The 23,710-nt window shown below is 38.9% G+C and overlaps 1 non-coding gene across 1 annotated transcript; it reads left to right on the top strand.

The window, feature by feature from the left end:
* Positions 1–3,483: 3,483 nt before the first annotated feature.
* On the top strand, positions 3,484–3,555 carry TRNAC-ACA (transfer RNA cysteine (anticodon ACA)). Its single transcript has one exon. It is a non-coding gene; the product is annotated as a tRNA-Cys (tRNA).
* Positions 3,556–23,710: the final 20,155 nt, after the last annotated feature.

Below are 23,710 nucleotides of genomic sequence, written 5' to 3'. Positions count from 1 at the left end.
CAGTTGGGGGAGGGGCAATGGGGGGTACTGGGAGGTACAAAATATTATGTGTAAGATAGGCTCAAGGGTATATTGTAAAACACGGCAGATATAGCCAATATAATAACTGTAAATGGAACATAAGTGTAAAAAATTGTATAAAATTTTATCTTCCCAACCCAGGGATCAAACCCAGGTCTCCCGCATTGCAGGCAGATTCTTTACCAGCTGAGCCACAAGGGAAGCCCAAGAATACTGGCGTGGGTAGCCTATCCCTGCTCAAGAGGATCTTCCCAACCCAGGAACTGAACCAGGGTCTCCTGCATTGCATGCAGATTCTTTACGAATTGAACTATCAGGGAAGCCTTTTAAAAATAAAAATAAAAGAATTTCATAGTTCAGTTGCACAGTTGTGTCCAACTCCTTGCAAACCCATGGATTGCAGCATGCCAGGCCTCACTGCCCATCACCAGCTCCCGGAGTTTACTCAAACTCATGTCCATTGAGTCGGTGATGCCATCCAACAATCTCATTCTTTGTCATCCTCTTCTCCTCCCACCTTCAATCTTTCCCAGCATCAGGGTCTTTTCAAATGAGTCAGTTCTTTGAATTAGGTGGCCAAAGTATTGGAGTTTCAGCTTCAGCATCAGTCCTGCCAAAGAAGATTCAGGACCAATTTCCTTTAGGATTTACTGGTTGGATCTCTTTGCTGTCTAAAGGTCTCTCAAGAGTCTTCTCCAACACCACAGTTCAAAAGCATCGATGCTTTGGCACTCAGCTTTCTTTATAGTCCAACTCTCACATCCATACATGACTACTGGAAAATCCATAGCTTTGACTAGACAGACCTTTGTTGACAAAGCAATGTCTCTGCTTTTCAATATGCTGTCTAGGTTGGTCATAACTTTTCTTCCAAAGAGCAAGCATCTTTGAATTTCATGGCTGCACTCACCATCTGCAGTGATTTTGGAGCCCCTCAAAATAAAGTCTGTCACAGTTTCTACTGTTTCCCCATCTATTTGCCATGAAGTGATGGGATCAAATGCCATGATTTTAGCTTTCTGAATATTGAGTTTTAAGCCAATTTTTTCACTCTCCTCTTTCACTTTCATCAAGAGGCTCTTTAGGTCTTCTTCACTTTCTGCTATAAAGGTGGTGTCATCTGTGTATCTGAGGTAATTGACATTTCTCCCAGCAATCTTGATTCCAGCTTTTGCTTCATCCAGCCCAGTATTTCTAATGATGTATTCTGCATATAAGTTAAATGAGCAGGGTGACAATATAGAGCCTTGATGTACTCCTTTCCCAATGTGGAACCAGTCTGTTGTTCGATGTCCAGTTCTAACTGTTGCTTACTGACCTGCATACAGATTTCTCAAGAGTCAGGTCAGGTGGTCTGGTATTCCCATCTCTTTAAGAATTTTGCACAGCTTGTTGCAGTCCACACAAAGACTTTGGCATAGTCATTAAAGCAAAAATAGATGTTTTTCTGGAACTCTCTTGCTTTTTTGATGATCCAACAGATTTAGCAATTTGATTTCTGGTTCCTCTGCCTTTTCTAAATCCAGCTGGAACATCTGTATGTTCACAGCTCATGTACTGTTGAAGCCTGGCTTGGAGAATTTTGAGATTTACTTTACTAGTATGTGAGATGAATGCAACCTTGTGGTAGTTTGAGTATTCTTTTGCACTGTCCTTCTTTGGGATTGGAATGAAAACAGACATTTTCCAGTCCTGTGGCCACTGCTGAATTTTCCAAATTTTCTGGCATATTGAGTGCAGCACTTTCACAGTATCATTTAGAATTTGAAATAGCTCAACTGGAATTCCATCACCAAAATTGATAACAAGATGTAAGTAAACAGGATGTATTGGTAGAAATTCTGTCATTTCAATATCATTAGCAGCTTTAAAGTTTTCAGGTTGTTCTTTGAAGCTTTCTTCCTGTGACAAATTCAGCCAAATACCTGTGTTAGTCCCCTTTCATTCTATCATAGAAAACCTTGGACTTACCAATGTTAGATATGTTTTATATGTGTCTGCTAAAAATGCTATCTGATCACTATTTATTCTTCCAATCCAAGAACACAGTATATCTTTCTATCTGTTTGTATCTCCTTCAATTTATTCTACCAGTATTTTATAGTTTCGGGAGTACAAGTCTTTTCCTCCCTTAGGTAGGTTTATTCCTAGGTATTTTATACTTTTTGACATGATAGTAAATGATATTGTCCCTTAATTTCTCTTTCTTAAATTTCATAATTAGTGTATGGAAATGCAACAGACTTCTATACAGTATAATTCCCTTTACAAACAGTGACAGTTTTACTTCTTTTTCAATATTGTCAAAAAATGATTATACAACTTAAGACAATCTTAAGATTCAATGCAATCTATGTCAATTTACCAATGCATTTTTTAGAGAACAAGAACAAAAAAAAAATATTTTGTAGTGAAAAAAGGACTCCAAATTGCCAAAGCAATTTTGAGAAAGTAAAACAAAGCTGGAGGAATCAGGCTCCCTGACTTCAGACTATACTACAAAGCTACAGTGATTAAAACAGTATGGTACTGGCACAAAAACAGACACATAGATGAGTGGAACAGGATAGACAGCTCAGAAATAAACCTATGTATTTATGGTCAGTTATTCCATTAATGAAGGAGGTAAGAATACACAACAAGGAAAAGGCAGTCTCTTCAATAAGTGAAGCTGGAAAAAACAGCCACTTGTAAAAGAATGAAATTAGAACATTCTCTAACACCATATACAATAACAAACTGAAAATGAATTAAAGAACTAACAATAAGACCAGATACTATAAAACTCCCAGAGGAAAACATAAGCAGAACACTCTTTGACATAAATCACAGCAATGTCTACTTGGATCCATCTCTTAGAATGATGGAAACAACAACAACAATAACAAAAACACTGGGATAAACAATAATGAAAAATATGAATAATATATATATAAATAATCTCTGCTGTACAGTAGAAATTAACATTGTAAAACTACTATTTCAATAAAATAAATTAAAATAAATAAGTAAATGGGATCTAATTAAATTTAAATGCTTTTGCACAGCAAAGGGAACCATAAACAAAATGAGAAGACGACTTAGAGAATGGGAGAAGGTATTTGCAAACGATGCATCCAACAAGGGATTATTTCCACAATATATAGACAACTCATACAGCTCAATATCACAAAAACAAACAAATGTTAGTTACTCAGTTGTGTCCAACTTTTTGCAATCCCATGTAATGTAGTTAGCCAGGTTCCTTTGTCCATGGAATTCTCCAGGCAAGATTACTGGATTATGTAGCCATCCCATTCTCCAGGGGATCTTCCTGACCAGATATCAGACCTCGGTCTCCCACATTGCAGTCAGATTATTTACCATCTGAGCCACCAGAGAAGCACAAAACCAAATAATCCAATCAAAAGATGTGCAGAAGAGTTAAAGAGACATTCCAGACATTCCTCTAAAGAATGGACTTCCCTGGTGGCTCAGATGGTAAAGCGTCTGTCTACAATGCAGGAGACCCAGGTTCAATCCCTGGGTTGGGAAGATCCCCTGGAGAAGGAAATGGCAATCCACTCCAGTACTATTGCCTGGAAAATCCCATGGACAGAGGAGCCTGGTAGGCTACAGTCCATGGGGTCGCAAAGAGTCGGACATGACTGAGCAACTTCATTCACTCACTCACTCACTCACTCACTCCTCTAAAGAATACATACAGATTTCCAACAGTCAGCTCAGTTGTTCAGTCATGTCTGGCTCTTTGCGAACCTATGGACTGCATCACACCAGGCCTCCCTGTCCATCACCAACTTCTGGAGCTTGCTCAAATTCATGTCCATCGAGTCAGTGATGCCATCCAACCACCTCATCCTCTGTTGTCCCCTGCTCCTCCTGCCTTCAGTCTTTCACAGCAGCAGGGTCTTTTCCAATGAGTTAGTTCTTTGTATCAGGTGGCCAAAAGTAATGGAGTTTCAGCTTTAGCATCATTCCTTCCAATGAATATTCAGGACTGATTTCCTTTAAGATTTACTAGTTGGATCTTGTCCAAGGGACTCTCAAGAGTCTTCTCAAACACCACAGTTCAAAAGCATCAGTTCTTTGGCACTCGACTTTCTTTATAGTGCAACTCTCACATCCATACATGACTACTGGAAAAACCATAGCTTTGACTTGACAGACCTTTGTTGGCAAAGTAATGTCTCTGCTTTTTAATATGCTGTCTAGGTTTCTCAAAGCTTTTCTTTCAAGGAGCAAGCATCTTTTAATTTCATGACTGCAGTGACAATCTGCAGTGATTTTGGAACCCAAGAAAATAAAGTCTGTCACTGTTTCCACTGTTTCCCCATCTATTTGCCATGAAGTGATGGGATCAAATACCATGATCTTAGTCATTTAAATTTTTAGTTTTAAGCCAGCTTTTTCACTCTTTTCTTTCACTTTCATCAACATGCTCTTTAGTTCCTCTTTGCTCCATAAGGGTGGTGTGACCTGCATATCTGATGTTATTGATATTTCCCAGGCAGTTTTGATTCCAGCTTGTGCTTCTTCTAGCCCCACATTGTGCATGATGTACTCTGCATAAGTTAAATAAGTAGGGTGAAAATATACAGCCCTGATATACTCCTTTCCCAATTTGGAACCAGTCTGTTGTTCCATGTCTGGTTCTAACTGTCCCTTCTTGACCTTCATACAGATTGGTCAAGAGGCAGGTCAGATGGTCTCATATTCCCACCTCTTGAAGTATTTTCCATACTTCGTTGTGATACACACACTCTAAGGCATTAGTGTAATCAATGAAACAGGAATAGGTATTTTTCTGGAATTTTCTTGCCTTCTCTATGATCCAGTGGATGTTGGCAATTTAATCTCTGATTCCTCTGCCTTCTAAAATCCAGCTTGGGGGATGGTCCTAAGATGGTAGAGGAATAGGATGGGGAGACCACTTTCTCCCCTACAAATTCATCAAAAGAACATTTAAACGCTGAGTGAATTCCACAAAACAACTTCTGAATGCTGGCAGAGGACATCAGGCACCCAGAAAAGCAGCCTATTGTTTTCAAAAGGAGGTAGGAAAAAATATAAAAGACAAAAAAAGAGACAAAAGAGGTAGGGATGGAGCTCTGTCCTGGGAAGGGAGTCTTAAAAAGAGAGAAGTTTCCAAACACCAGGAAACACTCTCACTGCCAAGTCTGTGGTGAGCCTTGGAAGCACAGAGGGCAACATAACAGGGAGGAAAAATAAATAAATAATTACAACCCACAGATTATGAGCCCAATGGTAACTCCCCCAGTGGAGAAGCAGCACAGATGTCTGCACCCGCCACTAGCAAGCAGAGGCTGGGCAGGGAGGTGTGGGCTGCATTGCTTAGAGTAAGGATCTGGCCTGAATGCCCCTAAGCGCAATTGGAGCAAACTAACTTGGGCTAGCAAACCAGACTGTGGGATAACTACCACGCAAAAAGCCAGCCCTAACCTAAGACACCGCCAGGCCCATGCACAGAACAAAGGACTGAACAGAGATAGCTGCCTGCAGACCATCTCCCTCCAGTGACAGGCAGCCAGAGCCAGAAGGGGACAATCGCAGCCCCAGAGAGACATTATCTACAAAACTGTAAGCAGGCTTCTTTACTAACTAAGACTTCTTGGGGTTCTGGACGGTCAACATCCACCTGAAAGGTGTGCCAGTTGTACACCCAGAAAACCACGCAGCAGGGACGGGGGAGGCAATAAGTCGCAGCAACTGCACTCACCAAACACCTCATCACCTGAGCTGCTCGGACCTGGGAAGGGCACAAAATGCATGCCCAACCGAGTCTGCGCCTCTGAGCCCGAGTGCCTGAACCTGAGCGGCTTGGACCCGGGAGGTGCATGCAGCCCAGGGCTGGCCTTGGATGGTTCCTGATGGAGCAACCTAGAGCCTGAGCAGTGTGGGCAGGGAGGGCACATGCGCCATGAGAAGGGGCAGGCCCAGTGTGGCTGAGGCACTGCAAGCACACGTGTTATTTGTTTGCGGCATCCCTCCCTCCCCACAGCACAACTAAACAAGTGAGCCTAAAACAAGTGTTCACCACCGCCCCCTTTGTGTCAGGGCAGAAATCAGACACTGAGGAGATCAGCAAACAGAAGAAGCTAAAACAGAGGGAACCGCCTTGGAAATGACAGGTGCAATAGATTAAAACACTGTCGTTAATACTGACTACATAGAAAGGGGCTTATAGATCTTGAGAAATATAAGGTGGACCAAGGAACTATTCGAAAATGATACCCCACAATACCCACAAAAACACCAGAGAAAGTCCTAGATATATTTTTACTATTTTTAAGATCATTCTTTTTAAAAAATTTTTTTTTTAAATTTTAAATCCTCTATTACTCCTTTAATTTTCACTTTTATAACCTACTATTTCTTTGCAAAAAAAAAGACCTTACTTTTAAAAGCAAACTTAATATATATATAATATATATAATTATAATTTTGTGACTTTGTTTTTTTTTCTCTCTTTTTTTTTCTTTATTTCTTAAATATTGTATTTTCAAAATTCCAATATCTATTCTAGATTTTTAATCTTTGCTTTTTGGCATTTGTTATCAATTTGTACCTTTAAGAATGCAATCTTAGTACCCATTTTTACTTGGGAGTGAGATTACTGGCTTGACTGCTCCCTCCCCCTTTGGACTCTCCTTTTTCTCCACCAGGCCGCCTGTGTCTCCTCCCTACCACCTCTCTTCTGTACCCAACTCTGTGAATTTCTGTGTGTTCTAGACTGTGGAGAACACTTAGGGAAATGATTACTGGCTGGATCTGTCTCTCTCCTTTTCAGTCCCCCCTTTTATCCTCCTGGCCACCTCTGTCTCCTTCCTCCTTCTTCTCTTCCCTGTATAACTCCGTGAACATCTCTGAGTGGTCCAGATTGTGGAGTGCACATATGGAAGTGAATAATGGCTAGCTTGCTTTCTCCTCTATTGATTCCACCTCATCTCATTCGGGTCACCTCTAACTCCCTCCTCCCTCTTCTCTTCTCCATGTAACTCTGTGAATCTCTCTGGGTGTCCCTGACTGTGGAGAAACTTTTCATCTCTAACCTAGATGTTTCATCAATGGTGCTGTATAGAAGAAGTCCTGAGACTACTGTAAAAATAAGACTGAAAACCAGAAGCAGGAGGCTTAAGTCCAAACCCTGAGAACACCAGAGAACTCCTGACTCCAGGGAACATTAATTGACAGGAGCTCATCAAACGCCTCCATAGCTACACTGAAACCAAGTACCACCCAAGGGCCAACAAGTTCAAGAGCAAGACATACCACACAAATTCTCCAGCAACACAGGAACACAGCCCTGAGCTCCAATATACAGGCTGCCCAAAGTTACTCCAAAACCATTGACATCTCATAACTCATTACTAGACAGTTCATTTCACTCCAGTGAGACGAAATCCAGGTTGACCCGCCAGAATACTGACACAAGCTTCCCTAACCAAGAAACATTGACAAGCCACCTGTACAACCCCACCCAGAGTGAGGAAACTTCACAATAAAGAGAACTCCAAAAACTGCCAGAATACAAAAAGGACACCCAAAAATCATCAATATAAACAAGATGAAGAGACAGAGAAATATCCAGCAATAAAGGAACAGGATAAATGCCCACCACACCAAACAAAAGAGGAAGAGATAGGGAATCTACCTGATAAAGAATTCTGAATAATGATAGTGAAAATGATCCAAAATCTTGAAATCAAAATGGAATCACAGATAAAGAGCCTGGAGACAAGGATTGAGAATATGCAAGAAAGGTTTAATAAGGAACTAGAAGAAATAAAAAAGAGTCAATATATAATGAATAATGCAATGAATGAGATAAAAAACAATCTGGGGGCAACAAATAGCAGAATAACAGAGGCAGAAGATAGGATTAGTGAATTAGAAGATAGAATGGTAGAAATAAATTAATCAAAGAGGAAAAAAGAAAAACAAATAAAAAGAGATGAGGACCATCTCAGAGACCTCCAGGACAGTGTGAAACACCGTAACATGTGAATCATAGGAGTCCCAGAAGAAGAAGACAAAAAGAAAGACCATGAAAAAATACTTGAGGAGATAAGAGTTGAAAATTCCCTAAAATGGGGAAGGAAATAATCACCCAATCCAAGAAACCCAGAGACTCCCAAACAGGATAAACCCAAGGTGAAACACCACAAGACACATATTAATCAAATTAACAAAGATCAAACACAAAGAACAAATATTAAAAGCAGCAAGGGAAAAACAACAAATAACACAAAAGGGGATTCCCATAAGGATAACAGCTGATCTTTCAATAGAAATTCTTCAAGCCAGGAGGGAATGGCAAGACATACTTAAAGTGATGAAAGAAAATAACCTACAGCCCAGATTACTATACCCAGCAAGGATCTCATTCCAGTATGAAGGAGAAATCAAAAGCTTTACAGACAAGCAAAAGCTGAGAGAATTCAGCACCACCAAACCAGCTCACCAACAAATGCTAAAGGATATTCTCTAGACAGGAAACACAAAAAGGGTGTATAAACTCGAACCAAAAACAGTAAAGTAATGGCAATGGGATCATACTTATCAGTAATTACCATAAACATAAATGGGTTGAATGCCCCAACCAAAAGACAAACACTGGCTGAATGGATACAAAAACAAGACCCCTATATATGTTGTCTACAAGAGACCCACCTCAAAACAGGGGACACATACAGACTGAAAGCGAAGGGCTGGAAAAAGATTTTCCATGAAAATAGAGACCAAAAGAAAGCAGGAGTAGCAATACTCATATCAGATAATATAGACTTTAAATCAAAGGCTATGAAAAGAGACAAAGAAGGACACTACATAATGATCAAAGGATCAATCCAAGAAGAAGATATAAAAAATATAAATATATATGCACCCAACATAGGAGCACCACAATATGTAAGACAAATGCTAACAAGTATGAAAGGGGAAATTAACAATAACACAATAATAGTGGGATACTTTAATACCTGACTCACACCTATGGATAGATCACTAAACAGAAAATTAACAAGGAAACAGAAACTTTAAATGAAACAATAGATCAGTTAGACCTAATTGATATCTATGGGACCTTTCACCCCAAAACAATGAATTTTACCTTTTTCTCAAGTGCACACGGAAACTTCTCCAGGATAGTTCACATCCTGGGCCATAAATCTAGCCTTGGAAAATTAAAAAAACTTGAAATCATTCCAAGCATGTTTTCTGACCACAATGCAGTAAGATTAGATCTCAATTACAGGGAAAAAAAAAAACTATTAAAAATTCCAACATATGGAGGCTGAACAACACGCTGCTGAATAACCAACAAATCACAGAAGAAATCAAAAAAAGAAATCAAAATATGCATAGAAATGAATGAAAATGAAAACACAACAACCCAATACCTGTGGACACTATAAAAGCAGTGCTAAAGGGAAAGTTCATAGCAATACAGGCATACCTCAATAAACAAGAAAAGAGTCAAATAAATAACCTAACTCTACACCAAAAGCAACTAGAAAAGAAAGAAATGAAGAATCCCAGGGTTAGTAGAAGGGAAGAAATCTTAAAAATGAGGGCAGAAATAAATGCAAAAGAAACAAAAGAGACCACAGCAAAAATCAACAAAGCCAAAAGGTGGTTCTTTGAGAAGATAAATAAAATTGACAAACCATTAGCCAGACTCAACAAGAAACAAAGGGAGAAAAATCAAATCAATAAAATTAGAAATGAAAATAGAGATCACAACAGACAACACAGAAATACAAAGGATCATAAGAGACTACTACCAGCAATTATATGCCAATAAAATGGACAACTTGGAAGAAATGGACAAATTCTTAGAAAAGTACAACTTTCCAAAACTGAACCAGGAAGAAATAGAAAATCTTAACAGACCCATCACAAGCATGGAAATTGAAACTGTAATCAGAAATCTCCCAGCAAACAAAAGCCCAGGTCCAGATGGCTTCACAGTTGAATTCTACCAAAAATTTAGAGAAGAGCTAACACCTATACTACTCAAACTCTTCCAGAAAATTGCAGAGGAAAGTAAACTGCCAAACTCATTCTATGAGACCACCATCACCCTAATACCAAAACCTGGGAAAGATGCCACAAAAAAAAGAAAATTACAGGCCAATATCATTGATGAACATAGACGCAAAAATCCTTAACAAAATTCTAGCAATCAGAATCCAACAACACATTAAAAAGATCATACACCATGACCAAAGGGCTTTATCCCAGGGATGCAAGGATTCTTCAATATCCGGAAATCAATCAATGTAATACACCGCATTAACAAATTGAAAAATAAAAACCATATGATTATCTCAATAGATGCAGAGAAAGCCTTTGACAAAATTCAACATCCATTGATGATAAAAACTCTCCAGAAGGCAGGAATAGAAGGAACATACCTCAACATAATAAAAGCTATATATGACAAACCCACAGCAAACATTACCTTCAATGGAGAAAAATCTAAAGCATTTCCCCTAAAGTCAGGAACAAGACAAGGGTGCCCACTTTCACTATTACTATTCAACATAGTTCTGGAAGTTTTGGCCACAGCAGAGAAGAAAAAGAAATAAAAGGAATACAAATTGGAAAAGAAGAAGTAAAACTCTCACTGTTTGCAGATGACATGATCCTCTACATAGAAAACCCTAAAGACTCCACCAGAAAATTACTAGAGCTAATCAATGAATACAGTAAAGTTGCAGGATATAAAATCAACACACAGAAATCCCTTGCATTCCTATACACTAACATTGAGAAAACAGAAAGAGAAATTAAGGAAGCAATTCCATTCACCATTGCAACGAAGAGAATAAAACACTTAGGAATATATCTACCTAAAGAAACTAAAGACCTATATATAGAAAACTATAAAACACTGGTGAAAGAAATCTAAGAGGACGCTAATAGATGGAGAAATATACCATGTTCATGGATCGGAAGAATCAATATAGTGAAAATGAGTATACTACCCAAAGCAGCTTATAGATTCAAGGCAATCCCTATCAAGCTGCCAATGGTATTTTTCACAGAGCTAGGACAAATAATTTCACAGTTTGTACGGTAATACAAAACACCTCGAATAGTCAAAGCAATCTTGAGAAAGAAGAATGGAACTGGAGGACTCAACCTGCCTGACTTCAGGCTCTACGACAAAGCCACAGTCATCAAGACAGTATGGTACTGGCACAAAGACAGAAATATAGATCAATGGAACAAAATAGAAAGCCCAGAGATAAATCCACACACCTATGGACACCTTATCTTTGACAAAGGAGGCAAGAATATACAATGAATTAAAGACAATCTCTTTAACAAGTGCTGCTGGTCAACCACTTGTAACAGAATGAAAGTAGAACACTTTCTAACACCATACACAAAAATAAACTCAAAATGGATTAAAGATCTAAACATAAGACCAGAAACTATAAAACTCCTAGAAGAGAACATAGGCAAAACACTCTCTGACATAAGTCACAGCAAGATCCCCTATGACCCACCTCCCAGAATACTGGAAATAAAAGCAAAAATAAACAAATGGGACCTAATTAAACTTAAAAGCTTCTGCACAACAAAGGAAACTATAAGCAAGGTGAAAAGACAGCCTTCAGAATGGAAGAAAATAATAGCTAATGAAGCAACTGACAAACAACTAGTCTCAAAAATATACAAGCAACTCCTGCAGCTCAATTCCAGAAAAATAAACTACCCCATCAAAAAATGGGCTAAAGCACTAAATAGACATTTCTCCAAAGAAGACATACAGATGGCTAACGAACACATGAAAAGATGCTCAACATCACTCATTATCAGAGAAATGCAAATCAAAACCACAATGAGGTACCATTTCACGCCAGTCAGAATAGCTGCAATCCAAAAGTTTACAAGCAATAAATGCTAGAGAGGGTGTGGAGAAAAAGGAACCCTCTTACACTGTTGGTGGGAATGAAAACTAGTACAGCCACTATGGAAAACAGTGTGGAGACTTCTTAAAAACTGGAAATAGAACTGCCTTATGACCCAGCAATCCCACTGCTGGGCATACACACCAAGGAAACCAGAGTTAAAAGAGACATGTGTACCCCAATGTTCATTGCAGCACTCTTTCTAATAGCCAGGACATGGAAGCAACCTAGATGTCCATCAGGAGATGAATGGATAAGAAAGCTGTGCTACATATACACAATGGAGTATTACTCAGCCATAAAAAAGAATACATTTGAATCAGTTCTAATGAGGTGGATGAAACTGAAGCCTATTATACAGAGTGAAGTAAACCAGAAAGAAAAACACCAGTAGAGGATACTAATGCATATATATGGAATGTAGACAGATGGTAATGATAACCCTGTATGTAAGACAGCAAAAGAGACTCAGATGTATAGAACAGTCTTTTGGACTCTGAGGGAGAGGGAGAGGGTGGGATGATTTGGGTGAATGGCATTGAAACATGTATAATGTCATATATGAAATGAATAGCCAGTCCAGGTTCAATGCATGATACTGGATGCTTGGTGCTGGTGCACTGAGACAACCCAGAGGGATGGTACGGGGAGCGAGGAGGGAGGGGGTTTTAGGATGGGGAACACGTGTATACCTGTGGTGGATTCATGTTCGTGCATGGCAAAACCAATACAATACTGTAATGTAATTAACCTCCAATTAAAATAAATAAATTTATATAAAAAATAAAATCCATCTTGAACATCTGGACGTTCATGGTTCACATACAACTAAAGTCTGCCTTGGAGAATTTTGAGCATTATTTTGCTAGCATGTGACATGCGTGCAATTGTGTATTGGTTTGAGCATTCTTGGCACTGCCTTTCTTTAGGATTGGAATGAAAACAGACATTTTCCAGTCCTGTGGCCACTGCAGTGTTTTCCAGATTTGCTGGCATATTGAGTGCAGTACTTTCATAGCATCATCTTTTAGGATTTGAAATAGCTCAACTGGAATTCCATCACTTCCATTAGCTTTGTTCATAGTAATGCTTCCTAAGGCCCACTTGACTTTGCAATCTAGGATGTCTGGCTATAAGTGAGTGATCACACCATCGTGTTTATCTGGGTCATTAAGTTGTTCTTTGTTTTTTTTTTTTTTTGGTATAGTTCTTCTGCGTATTCTTGCCACATCTTCTTAGTATCTGCTGCTTCTGTCAGGTCCATATCATTTCTGTCCTTTATTGGGCCCATCTTTGCATGAAATGCAAACCTAAAAATTGCTGGCTGGGATATGAAAAAAATCTGAACATCACTAAGTATTAGACAAATACAAATCAAAGCTACAATGAGTTATTACCTCATTCCAGTCATAATAGCCATCATCAACAGTGTAAAAATGTCTTAATAAATGCTGGATATGATGTCGAATAAAAGGAACCCTCCTATACTGCTGGTGGGAATGTAAATCGGCACAGCCACTATGGAGAACTGTATGGAGGTTCCTTAAAAAGCTAAAATTAGAGCTACCATATGATCCAACTATTCCAGTCTTAGACATATACCCAAAGAAAACTATCATTCAAAATGATACATGCACCCCAGTGTTATCTGCAGCACTATTACTATAGCCAGGACATGGAAGCAACCTAAAATATTCATCAAGAAATGAATGGATAAAGGACACACACACACACATACACACATTATTACTCATCCATAAAAAAGAATGAAATAATGCCATTTGTAGCAACATGGATGGTCCAAATGAATCCAGACAAAGACAAATATAACATGCTATCATTTATATGTGGAATCTAAAAACAAAAAAAAAAAAAGATACAAAATGAGCTTATTTACAAAACAGAAATATACCCACAAACAGAAGACGAACTTTTTATCACCAAAGAAGAAAGGGAAGGATAAATTAGGAGTTTGCGATCAGCATATAAACACTACTATTAATATATATATATATATATATATATATATATATATATATATATACATATATATGACAGATTACCAAGACCTATGGTATAGCACAGGGAACTATGATCCCAATTTTACAATAACCTATAAGGGAAAATCGGAGAAGGCAATGGCATCCCAGTCCAGTATTCTTGCCAGGAAAATCCCATGGATGGAGGAGCCTGGTAGGCTGCAGTCCATGGGGTCGATGACAGTTGGACACGACTCAGGGACTTCACTTTCACTTTTCACTTTCATGCATTGGAGAAGGAAATGGCAACCCACTCCAGTGTTCTTGCCTTGCCTGGAGCATCCCAGGGTGGTGGAGCCTCGTGGGCTTCTGTCTATGGGGTTGCACAGAGTTGGACATGACTGAAGCGACTTAGCAGCAGCAGCAGCATAAGGAAAAATAATTTAAAAAAGAAAAAAATGTATATATATACACATATACATATATACACATACTATATATAACTACTTTAATTAAAAAAGAAAAGCTATATGATTCAGTATTTCCACTTCTGGGTATCAGTTCAGTTCAGTTGCTCAGTCGTGTCTGACTCTTTGCCACCCCATGAATCACAGCACGCCAGGCCTCCCTGTCCATCACCATCTCCCGGAGTTCATTCAGACCCTGTTTCCACTGTTTCCCCATCTATTTCCCATGAAGTGATGGGACCAGATGCCATGATTTTCATTTTCTGAATGTTGAGCTTTAGGCCAACTTTTTCACTCTCCTCTTTCACTTTCATCAAGAGGCTTTTTAGCTCCTCTTCACTTTCTGCCATAAGGGTGGTGTCATCTGCATATCTAGGTTATTGATATTTCTCCCGGCAATCTTGATTCCAGCTTGTGTTTCTTCCAGTCCAGTGTTTCTCATGATGTACTCTGCATATAAGTAAAATAAGCAGGGTGACAATATACAGCCTTGACATACTCCTTTTCCTATTTGGAACCAGCCTGTTGTTCCATGTCCAGTTCTAACTGTTGCTTCCTGACCTGCATACAGATTTCTCAAGAGGCAGGTCAGGTGGTCTGGTATTCCCTTCTCTTTCAGAATTTTCCACCGTTTATTGTGATCCACACAGTCAAAGGCTTTGGCATAGTTAAGAAAGCAGAAATAGATGTTTTTCTGGAACTCTCTTGCTTTTTCCATGATCCAGCGGATGTTGGCAATTTGATCTCTGGTTCCTATGCCTTTTCTAAAACCAGCTTGAACATCAGGAAGTTCACAGTTCACGTATTGCTGAAGCCTGGCTTGGAGAATTTTGAGTATTTCTTTACTAGCATGTGAGATGAGTACAGTTGTGCAGTAGTTTGAGCATTCTTTGGCATTGCCTTTCTTTGGGATTGGAATGAACACTGACCCTTTCCAGTCCTGTGGCCACTGCTGAGTTTTCCAAATTTGCTGGCATATTGAGTGCAGTGCTTTCACAGCATCATCTTTCAGGATTTGAAACAGCTCAATTGGAATTCCATCACCTCCACTAGCTTTGTTCATAGTGATGCTTTCTAAGGCCCACTTGACTTCACATTCCAAGACGCTTGGCTCTAGATTAGTGATCACATCATCATGCCTATCAGGGTTGTGAAGATCTTTTTTGTACAGTTCTTCCATGTATTCTTGCCACCTCTTCTTAATATCTTCTGCTTCTGTTAGGTCCATATCATTTCTGTCCTTTATTGAGCCCATCTTTGTATGATATGTTCCCTTGGTATCCCTAATTTTCTTGAAGAGATCTCTAGTCTTTCCCAATCTGTTGTTTTCCTCTATTTCTTTGCATTTGTAAATACCCCCAGAAATGTAAACAGGCACTCAAATATATTGTACGTCTGTGTTCACAGCAGCATTATTTGCAACAGTCAAAAGGTGAAAACAACCCAAGTGTTCATCCATGAGTGAATGGACAAATCAAGGTGGTATATTCACAAAATCTAACTTTATTTAGCATTAAAAAGAACCAAAATTCTGACACATGCTACAACATTAATGAAGACATACTAAGTAAAACCAGACACAATAGGACAAATATATGATTCTAGTAATAGACATACCTAGAATAGTCTAAATTATGAAAAGTAAAAGTCACTTAGTCATGTCCAACTCTTTGCAACTCCATCGACTATATAGTCCATGAAATTCTCCATGCCAGAATACTGTAGTGTGTAGCTATTCCCTTCTCCAGGGTATCTTCCCAATCCAGGGATTGAACCCAGGTCTCTGACATTGCAAGATTCTTTACCAGCTGAGCCAGTCTAATTTATAGAGAAAGAAAATAAGAACAGAGGATACCAGGTACTGAGAGGGGAAAAAATGATGAGTTATTGCTTATTAGGTACAAAGTTTTAGTTTTGGATGATAAATATTCTAGATATGGGTAGTAGTGAGGGTTTCACAACAATCTGAATGTACCTACTGCACTGAACTATGCTTAAACTTAGTTACATATGGTTTGTGTGCTCAGTCGCATCCAAGTCTTGGTGGCCCAATGAACTGTAGCCCATCAGGCTCTTCTGCTCCTCCAGGCTCCTCTTTCCATGGAATTTTCTAGGCAAAAATACTGGAGTGGGTTGCCATTTCCTACTCTAGTGGGTCTTCCCAACAGGGATCGAACCTGTGTTTCTTGTATCTCCTACATTGGCAGGCGGATCCTCTACCACCAGAACCACCTGGGATATATGGTTTACCACAGTGTAAAATGTCAGTCTTTATCCAAACCAAGATTGTAAGCATGAATTGTGATTGGAATTATAATCAGTAATCAGAAGAAACCTTGCCATGGACAAACTCTAGTCAGGCTTCTCTGAGCCTTCTCATTAATTTGGCCTCAACCTTAGCATACAAAAACTGCATAAGTGATGTCTGTTCACACCTTCTACCCTTTAAAAGAGTTGGAAAAACACTAGAATAATTGCTACCAGCTCAAAGCTGCATCTCTAGGATGATGACTCCATCCCCCTTAAGTTCCCACCTGGGAAAGCTCAAGGCTGCCAGAAGAATTTACTATTTGTTGCAACCAACACCTGATGATAGGACTTCTATCTCTGAATCTCAATGAGATGATAGAAGTTTAACTCTGATAAGTGCCAGGTAACAGACAAAGATGACAATTACATTAACCAACCCACTTTTCCACTTTTTGTAAATTTCCACTACTTTGACACTACTCAAGCCTCCACTATACTTTCTCTCCATTCCCTCATTATCCATGTAAAATGCCCAGTTGCTTTTGCACAAATTGAATTCAGTTCATGCTGAAGTTTTTTCCCTATTGTAATAGTATTACTGAATATAATCCTTCTGTCTTTAATTAGTGTCTGACTTTATCATTGACTGTGATAAAGAGCATGGAGGGTAGCCAGACAACTTTGTTTCAAATACCAGCAGGGGCAGAACCTAGGTTGAACCATATACCTCCTTTGTATCTCATTTTAGTCATGGGAAAATAGGGATAATAATAGCAGGCTTATAGACAGGACTACATGAACTAATCCACGTAATTAACTTAAAACAGTTCTTGGCACATACTGAAGGCTACATGATGGTTTTACTTTCACAATCACTGTTCCTCAGAAACTTGTTTCACAGGAACTGGTAGGCAACTGACAAAGGGGTAAATATTTGTAACATTTATGTAAAACAATGGATTGTATTTAAAAGTTCTTATGAATATAAAAATTAAATGTTCTGATTGAAATATTTGCAAAACTCAGGTAAAGACAGCTCATAACAAAACCAAAGTTTGTCAATAAATACATAAAATATATATTTGACCAAGCGAAAGACAAAAACAAAAAATCTAATTAAAACAGACAAAAACCCAGCAAAGAGATATCATTTGTCTCCTATTAGGCTGACAAAGAAGAAACAGTAAAACCAAAAATTAAATGATCCATAATTGGTGAGTGTGTATGAAAATGAATACTCATGCTTGGTCTATTAACAAATTATGTTTTATTTAGTGAGTAAAGTTCACTGACTAGAAAAAATGTCCACAACACAATGATGAAGGAAAAAAGATTGTGAAACAGCATGTAAAATGTTGTAGATACATCTGGTTGGCAGTATTTCACTGATACAAAACAATGATTTAGTTTCTTCTATTATTTGAAATTTTATAAGTATTTTTTAACTGAAAAAAAAATTGAAAACAAGAAAAATTCCTTAATCTTAAGTAGTAGATGAAGAGCAAAAAGGAGTTTTTAGGACTGAAGCAGTGCCTGCAAGAAACTCACTTCCCCAGGATTATGCAGGAGGAACTTTGGCAAATAACATTGTACTGGAGTTCAGTTAGTAATTTACTAATGTCCTTATAAATGCACCAAGAGAATTAACTGGTCACAGCAAATACCCTCTTCCAACAACATAAGAGACGACTCTACACATGGACATCACCAGATGGTTAATACTGAAATCAGATTAATTATATTCTTTGCAGCTGAATATGGAGAAGCTCTATACAGTCAGCAAAAACAAGATGGGGAGCTGACTGTGGATCAGATCATGAACTCCTTATTGCCAAATTCAGACTGAAATTGAAGAAAGTAGGGAAAATCACTAGACTATTCAGGTAGGACCTAAATCAAATCTCTTACAATTATACAGTGGAAGTGATGAACAGATTCAAGGGATTAGAACTGATAGACAGAGCGCCTGCAGAACTATGGATGGTGGTTCATGACATTGTACAGGAGGCAATTATCAAGACCATACCTGAGAAAAAGAAATGCAAAAAGGCAAAATGGTTGCTTGAGGAGGACTTACAAATAGCTGGAAAAAAAAAAAAAAAAGAGGCAAAAGGCAAAGGAAAAAAAGAAAGATATACCAATATGAGTACAGAATTCCAAAGAATAGCAGGGCTAGAGATAAGAAAGTCTTCCTATGTGATCAGTGAAAAGAAATAGAGGAAAACAACAGAATGGAAAAGACTAGAGATCTCTTCAAGAAAATTAGAGTACCTAAGGAACATTTTGTGCAAAGATGGGCACAATAAAGGACAGAAATGGTATGGACCTAACAGAAGTACAAGATATTAAGAAGAGGTGGTAGGAATACACAGAAGAACTGTATAAAAAAGATCTTAAAGACCCAGATAGCCATGATGGTGTGACCACTCACCTAGAGCCAGACATCCTGGAATGTGAAGGCAAGGGGACCTTAGGAAGCATCACTACAAACAAAGCTAGTGGAGATACTGGAATTCCAGCTAAGCTATTTCAAATCCTAAAAGATTATGCTGTAAATTGTTGCACAAACTCAGCAGTGGCCACAGGAAGGGAAAGGGTCAGTTTTCATTCCAATTTCAAAGAAATCAATGCCAAAGAAAGTTCAAACTACCGCACAATTGCACTTATATCACATGCTAGTAAAATAATGCTCAAAATTCTCCAAGCCAGGCTTCAACAGTACGTGAACCAAGAAATTCCAGATGTTCAAGCTGGATTTAGAAAAGGCAGAGGAACCAGAGATTTAATTGCCAACATCTGTTGGATCATAGAAAAGGGAAGGGAATTCCAGAAAAACATCTACTTCTCTTCAGTGATGATGTCAAAGCCTTTGACTGTGTAGATCACAACAAATTGTGGAAAATTCTTAAAGAAATGGGAATACCAGACCACCTGACCAGCCTCCTGAGAAATCTGTATGAAGGTCAAGAAGCAACAGGTAGAACTGAACATGGAACAATGGACTGGTTCCAAATTCGGAAAGAAGTACGACAAGGCTGTGTACTGTCACCCTGTTTATTTAACTTTTATGTCGTTTACGTCATGTGAAATGCTAGACTGGAAGAAGTACAAGCTGGAATCAAGATTGCTGGTAGAATGACCAGTAACCTCAAATATGCAGATAACACCACCCTTGTGGAAGAAAGCAAAGAAGAACAGAAGAGCCTCTTGATGAAAGTGAAAGAGGAGAGTAAAATAGCTGGTGTAAAACTCAACATTCAAAAAAACTAAGATCATGGCACCCAGTCCCGTCGCTTTGTGGCAAATAGATTGGGAAACAGTGGAAACTGTGACAGACTTTATTTTCTTGGGCAATAAAGCCATGAAATTACAAGACACTTGCTCCTTGCAAGAAAAGATATGACAAACCTAGACAGAATATTAAAAACCAGAGACATTACTGTGTCAACAAATGTCCATCTAGTCAATGCTATGGTTTCTCCAGTAGTCATGTACAGATGTGAGAGTTGGACCATAAGGAAAGCTAAACCCTGAAGAATTGATGCTATTGAACTGTGGTGCTGGAGAAGACTCTTGAGAGTCCTTTGGACAGTAAGGAGATCCAACCAGTTCATCCTAAAGGAAATCAGTCCTGAATCTTCTTTGGAAGTACTGATGCTGAAGCTCCAATACTTTGGCAACCTGACGTGAAGAACTGATTCATTAGAAAAGACCCTGATACTGGGGAAGATTGAAGGTGGTAGGACAAGTGGATGACAAAGGATGAGATGTTTGGATGGCATCACTGATTTTATGGACATGAGTTTGAGTAAGCTCCAGTGCCGGGAGCCAGCATGAGGGATCTCGCCGTGGCAAAGGTCATGAGGAAGGAGGCTTGACATTACGCAAAGGTGGAATCAAGCCTCAGGGGTTCCCCTGGAGATTCTTGAGCATCTACCCCCAAAACCAGAGTCTGCCTGCTTTACTGTGTTATGTTTTCCACCTACCCTTCTGACATTAACAGGGGGCTGTCCCCCCACCACCTTTTCTGGAAAAAAGTTAATTTAGAACTTTTAGATAATAAGTCTCCTGGGCATAACAAGAGTGTTTCAATCCAAAACCCCTCTGATGGCTTTCTAGCCTGCCTGCCGGATTCTTGCAGCTGTGCATGTGATTGTTTGCAGCCTCCTGACCACGAGAGGCACAGGAAGCTTAAAACATCCTAGGAATGTAGGGGCTTCCGAGGAGTCAAAATCATTTAGAATAGGACTGATTAAGGGTTTCATTAGTTGAGCCAATACTTGCTGCCAAATTTTCATATCTTTTATTTGTAGATATAGTTGGTATGTAGAAAAAACAGGTAGTAGCCCTGGTATTAGCAACATTAGATCTTTCAGTTAAGTTCTTTCTTTGTTATAACCCACTGCATCTTTGTTCTACAGGAATGTAACTTCATTTAGTATTTTGAGGGTGATGCAGATTAAGAAAAAAACACTTCAAGGGAAAATGAGTTTTCTGATTGATAGACATTTATCTAGGAAAAGAGCCATAAAAATGTTAACAGGCCCCCTGGCCAGAAGATGATGTAAAACCACCTAAGACCTTTTGTATACAGGACGGTATGCAAAAGGAAAGTCTGGTCTTAATAAGGGTCAGGACTGCTGCCCCTGCATAACCCTGCATATTCCATTATTTCTTTACGTACAACTTGGGGTATATAAGCTGCTTTTGAAAATAAAGTTGTGGGTCTGGCACTGATGCTTGGCTCCCCCATGTCGTTCTTTTCTCCCTTTTCAGGCTGAATTCCCATCTGGAGCGTGGAGGCTCACCGTGTCTACTTATTTGCCCTGGCTTCTAAGACCCACACGAGAGGGAGCCCAAGGCGGGGCACCCTCCACTATTCAAGTGGGTGCCGGTGGCCTACATAGATGGGGCAAACCCCTTGTCTCAGAGTTTTATTGGTTCTCTGCATAAACCAAGTTATTCAGCCTCTTTTCTCCACTAATTTTCCTACTACACTATTCTTTCCTAATCTCTCTTTATATCTCTGAGTAAATAAGTCTTTCCTCGCTGACTCTGTCCCTGCTTCAAATTCCCTGGATCCACCGGGGCTGGACTCTGGCACTCCAGGAGCTGGTGATTGATAAGGTGATAGATAAGGTGATGGATAAAGTGAAGTGAGCTGATGATGGATGGACTGCTGACGTGCTTCAGTCCATGGTGTTCTAAAGACTTGCACATGACTGAATGACTGAACTGACTGAAGGGAATGACTCCTTAGAAAAATTTGGAGAAACATGATACTGTTCAAAAAGATTGGGACCTACAGTACAAACTACTATGTATAAAATAGATAACTCATGAGAACCTACTGTATAGCACAATGATGACCTAAATGAAAAGGGAACCCAAAAAAGAGGCAGTATACAATTGAGTGTCCGTTAGTGCATGGTTTGTGCACTTAGTCCCCTAGCAGAGGTGCTGCTGTCACTCTTTCAAACTAGGAATTCTATTCTGAAGGGCCAAGGTCAAGGCTTCTGCAGTGCAGCACCCTATTAGCAAGTGAGACTGAACTAAGAAATGGGGGGGTGGTGCGGGGAGAGAGATCAAGCCCTGAGACTTTGGAGTTTGAGCACTGACTCCAAGATGCTAGAAAACCAGAGAACTAGCCCTAGCAAGTATCAAATAACGAGAACTCACAAAAAGGAATCCAGTTGAATACAAGACCTGGCATCACCCAACTGTTAGTAGCACCCTGTATAAGATGCCTCATCTAAACAACAAACAAACAAACAAAAAATACAAACCAAATCATCAGCAGACAGGATTACCACCTCACTCAGATGTGCCTATCAGAAAACAAACAAACAAAATCTCAGCACAGATCTCAACCCTATACAGAGCTTACACAAACCACTGGACCAACCTTGGGAGGGCAGAAACCAAAAGGAAGAAAGAATTCAACCTTGAGGGCTGGGAAAAGGAGACCTCAAACACAATAAGTTAAAAAAAAATTAACAGGCAGAGAAATACTACACAAATGAAGGAAAAAAAAGCAACAACTAGAAACACAGAAGTCCAAATAAATGAAGAGGAAATAGGCAAACTACCTGAAAAAGAAATCAGAATAATGATAATAAAGATGATCAAAAACCTTGAAAACAAAATGGAGAAAATGCAGCAATCAATTAACAGAGATCTAAAAGAAGTAAAGAATAAACATATAGAGACAAATAACACAATTACTGAAATTAGAAATACTCTAGAAAGGATCAACAGCAGAATATCTGAAGCAGATTAAGGAATCAGTGAGCTAGAAGACAAGATGGTGGAAATAACTTCTGAAGAGCAGAATAAAGTAAAAAGTTGAAAAGAACTGAGGATAGTCTCAGAGACCTCTGGGACAATATCAAATGCAGAAACATTCAAATTATAGGGGCCGCAGAAGAAGAAGAGAAAAAGAATTGGGGATGAGAAAACTTTTGAAGAGATTATAGTTGAAAATTTCCCCAACATGGGAAAGGAAAGGAAATGGTCAATCAAGTCCAAGAGGCACAAAGAGTCCCATACAGGATAAACCCAAGGGGAAACAAACCAAGACACATACTGATCAAATGAACAAAGAATAAACACAAAGAAAGAATATTAAAATCAGCAAGGGAGAAGCAACAAGTAACATACAAGGGAAACCCCATATGCTTTACAGCTGATCTTTCAGCAGAAACTCTGCAGACCAGAAGGGAATGGCAGGATATATTTAAAGTACTGAAAGGGAAAAATCTACAGCCAAGATTACTGTACATGGCAAGGATCTCACTCAAAATTGATGGAGAAATAAAAAGCTTTTCATACAAGCAAAAGTTAAGGGAATTAAGTACCACCAAACCAGCTTTGCAACAAATGTTAAAGGGACTTATACAGTCAAGAAATACAAGAGAAGAAAAAAGATCTACAAAATCAATCCCAAACAATTATGAAAATGGCAATAGGAACATATATATCAATACTTACTTTAAATATAAATGGACTAAATGCTCCAACCAAAAGACACAGACTAGCTGAATGTATACAA

Source organism: Budorcas taxicolor, chromosome X, assembly GCF_023091745.1.
Source record: "Budorcas taxicolor isolate Tak-1 chromosome X, Takin1.1, whole genome shotgun sequence".
NCBI lineage: Eukaryota > Metazoa > Chordata > Mammalia > Artiodactyla > Bovidae > Budorcas > Budorcas taxicolor.
This window is presented reverse-complemented; position numbering and strand designations above follow the sequence as displayed.